Source organism: Heloderma suspectum, chromosome 1 (assembly GCF_057233095.1).
Source record: "Heloderma suspectum isolate Gila_16-S chromosome 1, 16-S_ref, whole genome shotgun sequence".
NCBI classification, from domain to species: domain Eukaryota; kingdom Metazoa; phylum Chordata; class Lepidosauria; order Squamata; family Helodermatidae; genus Heloderma; species Heloderma suspectum.
Genome location: NC_139458.1, coordinates 25,903,496 through 25,912,454, shown reverse-complemented (window position 1 = coordinate 25,912,454; position 8,959 = coordinate 25,903,496).

Here is an 8,959-nt window from a genome sequence, read left to right as displayed (position 1 = left end):
TCAGAAGACGTTTCTTCTTGGGAGGACAGCAATGACAAATCTTGATAAAATAGTGAAGAGCAGAGACATCACACTGACAACAAAGGTCCGCATAGTTCAAGCAATGGTATTCCCCGTAGTAACCTATGGCTGCGAGAGCTGGACCATAAGGAAGGCTGAGGGAAGGAAGATAGATGCTTTTGAACTGTGGTGCTGGAGGAAAATTCTGAGAGTGCCTTGGACTGCAAGAAGATCAAACCAGTCCATACTCCAGGAAATAAAGCCAGACTGCTCACTTGAGGGAAGGATATGAAAGGCAAAACTGAAGTACTTTGGCCACATCATGAGAAGACAGGATACCCTGGAGAAGATGCTGATGCCAGGGAAAGTGGAAGGCAAAAGGAAGAGGGGCCGACCAAGGGCATGATGGATGGATGATATTCTGGAGGTGACGGACTCAACCTTGGGGGAGCTGGGGGTGGCAACGGCTGACAGGAAGCTCTGGCGTGGGCTGGTCCATGAAGTCACGAAGAGTCGGAAGCGACTGACTGAATAAACAACAACAAAGCCCCCCTAAAACTACTAATGGCTTGCTTCAGGCCTGGGACCTTACACCTGCTTACCAGTGGAATGCAGTCCCCTGAGAGCTTCTCTGAAATGGAATGCAGCCCTCCAGCTGAAAGAGGTTCAACACCTCTATTCTGGAGCAACAGAAAGCAAATGCACTCCATCATCCACACAACAAAGACTTAAATCTATTTAAAGGCATTTTTATTCTGGTTTTTTAAAGCAAGGAACTACTCAGATTCATTGGTGGCTTGCCCTTCTTGTCAACTTACATTCCTTTTGCCAGAGTTTCTGCTTCTGTTTATTTATTTCTTTATTACATTCCTATACTCCCCAATAGCTGAAGCTCTCAAGCTGTATGAGACTTTTTGTGCTCAAGCAGTATGAAACTCATGCACAGCTCATGCTGATCATTTGTTTGTCTGCAAAGCAGATGAAAGGAATCACAAGCTGTGCAGAGGCGGCATGGGGAAGGAGGGGTTAGCTCAGATACCTGGATTGTCTTTCCTTAATGCTTCCAGTTTAATGCTGAAGCCTTTTTTTTTAAGTGCTCCCAAACTGTAAAATAAGTGGTTCTAAGACAGAAGTTTCATTTGGACACTGCAATGTTACTCACACAGAGAGAAGAGTTAGGGCAGGCTTCAGGGATCTACTTGATTTTTTAAAAACAGTATTCTGAAATCCACCAACTGGAGCTCTGGTGTAAAAGACATATGCTTAGGGCTAAACTATGTGCTGTGTTAAATATGTAGTGTGCAGCCGATCCTTGCCACTTTTTTCCAAACTCTAAGTGTGTGGAGCCCCAAAATGGATTGGGACCACTGCACAGAAGTAGGGGATGTTTAAACCTTCCCACCCAGCCACTGCTCCTGCCGCCACCCCCCACACTCACGGGTTTTTTAAAAAAGGGGGTGATACCCTCCACTAGTGCCAATGGGGGTTCTCCCTATCAGATCAGTGAGTGCCCAGAGGCCTTCAGAACAAACCATGCCTTCATGTGGTGCCTGAAGGGTCAAAGAATTGGTGCCTGGCGGACTTTCCTAAGGAAGGCTTTCCAGAAGGTTGGTACCCCAACCAAAAAGGCCCTGCTTCTAGTGGGTACTTGCCTAATGCTTGTTGGTGAAGAACAAGGCCTCAGATGTTGAACATGAAGGGGGTACATATGAATGGTGCCTTGAGGCTCTGACTCTGTCAGGAGCCAGCTTTGCCCGCTGCTCACCTTTCCCATTTGGGAAAAGCGAGGGGCAGGCAAAGCCGATTTGAGCTGCAGCCACATAAGAGTATTCCTCAAGGCTGCAGCTCAGTTCAGAGCTGTTCTTCTGCCCCCGCCCCTTTCTCTGAGGGGGTGGAGCTTCAGGGAGGGGGAGGGGCCTTGCTGGTGAGCCAGATTCAGCCTGCGGACCACACGTTTCCCATCCGCATGTTAATGGCCATTGGGGCCAACTCAAATGTGCTTTGAGGCACAATCCTATGCATGTTCAGACAGGAAAAAGTCCTACAACTCCCAGCCTGCCCCAGCCAGCTGTGCTGGCTGAAACACGCTAGGAGTTGTAGGACTTTTTTTTTCTGCCTAAACATGCATAGGATTGTGTCCTTGGTTGACATGGCATGATCTGCTTCATGTCTTAACGTCTCAGATTTCACATTGGGTTTCTCATTTAAAAGATCGTCCATATGGACATTGCAAGGGGAAACCTAGAAGCCACCTACTGCGTCCAGTAACAGCGCAATCTGGGGGTGGGGGGGCAGGGGGAGGAAATGATGCTAACCTCTGCTTGTAAAGATCTGGTGTTAGTTTTTAAAACCCAGGAAGTGATTAACAGTGCAATCCTAAGCATGTCTACAAAGAAGTACGTTCAGTGGGCCTTATTCCGGCTGTGTGTGTGTGTGTAGGATTGTACCCTAAAACTTTATTTTCCTAATCTTATTGGGCAAGGATTCTCAGATGGACATAGCTGAGAAAGCCTTTATGCATACAGAGAGGCAAAACAATGAAAGCTGTGTGTGCTTATGATGGCAGATATTAGCCCATAATAGGTATGCCGCAACTAAGAACTTGTGGATCTGTGGCCCTGCAGATGTTGTTGGATGGACACCAACTTCAGTCAGCCCCAGGCAGCATGGCCAATTATCGGGGATGATGGGAGGAGTAGTCCAAACATGTTTGAAGGGATCCCCACCCCTTTTAAACTATTCTTAGTGGGAGAAACTACGTTCTCAAGTTTGGAAACTTGATTTATGGCATTATTTATTTATTTAGTATATTTATATCTCACTTTTCTACTTAGGTCCTCAAAGTGTCTCACAATATTTATAAAATACAACAGATATAGTAAGAATCACATGCTAAAAGAAAGCCCGTGTGGTATAGTGGCTAGAGTTTTGGACTGGGACTCGGGAGATCTGGGTGACATTGGAGATCTCCACTCAGCCATGAAGCCCACTGGGTGACATTGGGCCAGTCACTGACTCTCGGCCTAGCCTACCTCACAGGGTTCTTGTGAGGATAAAATGGAGAAGAGGAGGATCATGTAAGCAGGCTTGGGTTCCTTGCAAGTGGAGAAAAAGTCATCTAAAATGTAATAATAAATTAAAAACACACATTTAGAGTTGGTGAAGGAGGGGGAGCTATTTGGGGTATGTGTGTATTTTCAAGGGCTTCATATTGGCAGTGGCAGTAGCTTTGTTCCATTTTTGAAAGATATTGGCTTGGTGCCATCATAAGGGGTGGTGTCCATAGCAGCTGCCTCATCAGAGGCATCATTGCAAAATACATGTGGTATGAATCCTAACTTTTCGTTCTGCAGGGTTGTTGTGAGAATAAAATGGAGAGAAGGACCATGCAAGCCGCCTTGGATTCCTTGCAAGAGGAAAAAAGGCGGGATATAAATATAATAATCATCATCCTCCAAAAACCCTAAACAACACAACCAACTCCACTGGAGCAGGGGCCAGCTCCTGACTTCCCACAGGGCAGTTGATGTCAGTTAGCCCTGTTGGGAGAGGACGCTCCAACTGGTGTTGTGCCTTGATGTTCTCTTTGGCAACTGAAGTCACCCGCTTATATGGCTGTTAATCAGGGTCTTTTTAAGTGGGGGGTAGAAGGGGCAATTGCCCCAGGCCTCACATATGAGGGGGGCCTCAGACATGGAGGGGCCACATCAACGTTGGCATTACTGCATGGCTGTCAACTCTTTTCCTTCAGAATCCCACTAACTAGAGCTCCATAAATCCAATGGAAAAAAATCACGAAACAAACTCTACTGGTGGTCATGTCCTTTTGTCAAGACATCATGAACAAAATTTGCAGCTACAGCCCAACCTTAGTCAGACATACACTATGGCATTCTCAGTGCACGTTGTGACATCTCATCGAGGGTTATTTTACCCTTGAGGAGTCGCCACACATACTGTGTGCCATTATGAATATTCAGCCCCTAACTGGGGGTTGTCATTTTGTGTGAACCCAACCACCCCAGGTTATGCGAGGGTTAAACACCCCCCCCCCCATAGCCCTTGAACAGAACGTGGGTTATGCAAGGGTTGTTTCACTCTCACATAACCCCTGGTGGCCAGGTTCCCATGCAACTACAACTGGCCAGGGGTTGAATATTCATAATGGTGCTCAGCATGCACAGCAGCTCCTCAAGGATAAAATAACCCTTGATGAGATGTTGTGATGTGCTAACCAGGTCAGTGCCTACAGGTAGCAGCGGGCTCAGAGACCTTCCAGAGTGCCCCTCAAATGAGTATTCTGCCTGGGCCTCTCACTGTCTTAAAAATGCCCTGCTGTTCATGAAACTTCATTCTGAAATCAACTGCTTGCTACAAGACAACCACAGTAATGAATGGCTTTCTTCTAGTTTACATTTCTCCTGGGGCTACGTATTTGATTTATGAAACTCTGACATCTAGTGGTCAGTGACATTAATAGCAAACACCCATTCAGCAGAAATTGCCTTCTGGATTGTAATTTCATACAGCACTTCCATCATGCAATCTCCTTGCCAATTAGGCCCAGGGCATATTTGAAGTCAAACAGATTTACCTGTCATCACAAAAGTCTATTTGTTTTGATAGGGCTTACTTTTGACTAAATACATTTAGGATCCCCATCAAAGTAATACACAGCCTACTTGCTTTCAAATATGCTAGCCTCAAATTTCCAATATATGGAGTTAATATGCATCAGCCAGCTCCCTTTCTGTTACAAACTACTTTTTTAATTGACTCTGGTTTGCATACCGAGAGAAGTAGGTGAGTACATCAATGCATAATTATGATGAGATAATTATAAAGTTTACACATTCTTTGTCGGCTGATTTTCAGAACTGCTCCTAAGAATGTGTTTAATCAGAAATCTTTCTGAAATAAATGCAATTCAGGGAAATCCATAGAAGGAAATAGCACTTCATTTCTACTTCATTTTTCTGATCCCCAAGCAGCAGATTGCCTTGGAAAGTACTTTACCTACTCTAATCTTCTCCAGTTCTGTTTGCTAATCCTCCAGTGTTGTCCATTGCTCACTTCCAAGAACTCAGATATTCCATGAATGTTCACTTGTGACACAATGCATCATAGCAGCCCAATTATAAACATAGTGGCCACAATCCAATGCAGGGATAATCATGCTTTATTCAACTAAAATCAGTGTCTTTGAGGCTGCAGTCCTAAATGCACAGGAAGTACACTCCATTGAATGCAGTGGGATTTCTAGTAAACATGTATAGGATTGCTCTTCTTAAGTAATTCATTCGGAAGTCTTATAGAATTCAGTGGGAGTATATTTAGGATTGCAAAATCACACTGTACCATAGATCTTTTAGTCTTAAATTTGCTTAAGTGCATCACCATCAACAAAAGAACCTTTTGTTCTAGGTCACACCTGACATCATGGGGTTTGGAGAGATTACAGATGATTTGGGGTGAAAGGGTTAACACATGAGAATGCAGATATTGCTGGAGCATATAACACTACCAGGTTCAAATGTGATAAGGCTGTCCAGTCCAGGGTGAATATGCACCAGATTTATCAAATGTATAGAACTTGGTGGTGATCCCAGAATGTTGGTGTTGTAACATCTAAACCAGATTCCTATTGCTGGAGCATTCCAGCAATGTGTATATTTAAATTACAGAAAGAAATATTAATGCTATGTATTAGGAGAAATTTTCCTAACTGGAAGAGCTATTCAGCAACATAACAAGGTTTCTCACCAGGCTCTGGCATCTCCTACCATGTAAATTTTAAAGGGGAAAAAGCTGAAAAAGTATTTACCAAGGCTTATGATTCCATTCTGTAAAGTTCTAAGTTTAAACACTAAACACGTATTTCCTGATTGTAGTGAACATAATAAAATAAAAACGGCATTTTTGTGTAGTTTTGTTTCCACTGCATTAAAACTAGTCTTTAAAGGAGTGGAACATGAGAATGATGTCTATGAAAGCAGATATTGTACTTCTGTTTTCAGCTATGCCCGTTTGTGTCAGAAATTGCAGGGGCTGAGGAGGAAAAGAGTCTTTGGTATGGTTCAGAGCCGCACGTTTCCCAGGAACTATTTGAAGCCAGTCACTTTTTATCATTTCCTCAATAGAGCCTGATCAAAAAAAGATAGCTCAATGCATAGAGCTGTTCAGAAATTTTATTTTCTGGGAGGAGGGGTGCGGTGCACCAAAACTCAAGCACTGTCTTCATAAAAAGTGTTCTACTTACTTTTTTCCTTCTCTTGAGATAGTGACAAAATCCAGAAAACTAGTGAAAGGTTAGAGATCCAATGGCTGCTTCTGGACGTTTTTACAGTGTCATCAGCCTGCTTCATTCACAGAATTTTAGTGTGTGGGGGTGGGAGTGAATGTTCCAGATTATCATAGTCTTCAGTTCATAGCCCTCCTATTTAAAAACATTCCAAAGAAAATGTATGAATTCGAGATCACATGGCTAGGATCACCCACTTCAGCGTCCATGGATTACAGCAGCAGGTTGAAAGACATGTCCTCAGGGAAATTTCTTATTCTTTTCCATGCATGCAACCAGAAGTGGGGGATGCAATTCCAAAGAAGGTAGTAGTGGTGATGTTTTTTACACCAAGACCATGGCTCTAAATAGGCAGCCTGCAGCATCTGTGCTCTGCCTGCTATTCCGTGTCCATAACCTGCTGACAACTGAGGTATCAAAGTAAAATTTACATAATTGCTATGTGCCTTGCAAAGTTTAGGATGGGCTGAACATGTGCACCAGATGTCTCAAACAATGCAATTTGGTAGCATCCATGTTTCCATTGTCCCGAGACACCTGTGGCAAAGATGCCATTCTAAATTCAAACTAAGGGCGTAACCCTATGGCCACGAGACAGCAGCTAGATGGCCATAGGATTGTTTGGTTTCTGGGAACTGACCTCAGAGCCTGTGCTCCAAGGTCGGTTCCTGGCAAACCACCTCCCCACCCCCTCATAGGCAGCGTGGATCTTCCCCGGGCTCCGATGAGCAGGATCGAGTGGGGCAAAAGGGGGTGCTCCCGGAGGGAGGGGAGTGAGGAATTGTTGGTGCAACGCTTGCACTCCGAAGTCCCACAGCTAGGCAGCTGAAATTGGCCATCTAGCTGCAAATGCAGGGCAGCCAGAGCGTAGAGAAGATCCCCCCACGCTCTGCTTGCCCTGCACTGTATAGGCGGTTGCCTGAGTTTGGAGGCGGCTGCCTATCCCGATAGGATGAAAATAACTCACGGGCACATACCTTGTTGAGGGAAACATCTAAAGATTATAGTTAGAAGTATCTGTAAAATCGCATTGATTTAACTATTTTCATTCAAAACCTAAAAACAAATAAACGGGAAATGTTTCATATAAGAAGCGGTTTGAATGGAGTTTTCTAACCCCAAAGCCAGGCACCCTCCCTCAGATAGTTCCACACATTCTCTGCAGCAAGTCACTATTTCTCTGGATACCACCACAGTGAAGTGAGATGAAACTGGGGGGCATCTGCCCCTTGACAACTCACTTTTGATGCCAAGTACATCCTGACTCAAGTTACATCTGGATGTGTTCTGCAAACAACTGGCAAGAGGACCTGAACCCTTAAGTCCTTTTGTGGAAACTCAATGAAGAAATGTAATGAATAGCCATATGCTGGAAAACCACAGAACGTATTTATATTTACCTTTCAAGGTCAACGCTTTCACTTCTAGCTGACTGCAATAATCGGCAAAACATGCAATATAGGAACATGGAAGGCTGCCTTAGACGGAGTCAGACCTTTGGTTCATCTAGCCCAGTTTTGTGAACACTGACTGGCAGGAATGGCTCTCTGGGGTTTCCAGAGTCTTTCCTAGCTCTATCTGGAGATGCTAGAGATTGAAGTTGGGACCTTCTGCATGCAAAACATGTGCTGTACAGCTGAGCTATGGCCCCTTTCTCATCTGCTATGGAACCGTCTATTCTATGGATAATAGGTTCTATTGTATGGATAGGTTCTATTGTATGGATAGGTATAATATAGGTTACTTTACATATAAGAACCAGCACCAGTTTCAATTTAAGGAACTCTGCTACCCTGGGGCAGTCATGGGTACATGTGGTATCATATACACTGTATGTCATCTGTTACCGATTTAGTTTAGTGGTTGCGATCAGAAAGGGTTAATTCTTGAGGAAAGTGTTTAAGTGATTGCTCCTTCAAGGCGTGGGATGATGATCTAATTTAACAGGAACTGGTTTTTCTCAACTACTCAAATAGTTTCAGCTATTGGGCAATATAGAAATGAAATAAATACAGGAACCACAGTACAAGGGGGACAGGTGATTTAGATAGCATAGCCAGATCCGATGCAATATACAGTTCTTAAGTAGTCATCAGCTGTTTGTGTGATTTTAAAAAATTTTGTGTATGTACAAACTGGCTTGGGGCCTCGATATTTGAGGGAGCACCTCTCCCTATATATGCCTGCCCGAGAACCGATATTTGCTGGAGGGGCATTCCTCTGCGTCCCACCAGTACGAGACATACACTATAGTAGGAGCCTTCTCTGCTGTGGCACCCCGGTTGTGGAATGCCCTCCCCTTGGAGGCCCGATTGGCACAGACACTGGTCTCGCTTCAGCGCCAAGTAAAAATGTGGCTTTTTACCAAAGCCTTTGAGGGCTAAATGATTCATAGAATCATAGAATAGTAGGGGTTGGAAGGGGCCTACAAGATCATCAAGTCCAACCCCCTGCTCAGTGCAGGAATCCAAGTCAGAGCATCCCTGACAGATGGCTGTCCAGCCTCATCTTGAATGCCTCCAGTGTGGGAGAGCCCACCACCTCCCTAGGTCATTGGTTCCATTGTCGGACTGCTCTGTCATCAAGTTTTTTCTGATGTTCAGCCAGAATCTGGCTTCCCGTCACTTGAGCCTACTATTCCGTGACCTGCACTCTTGA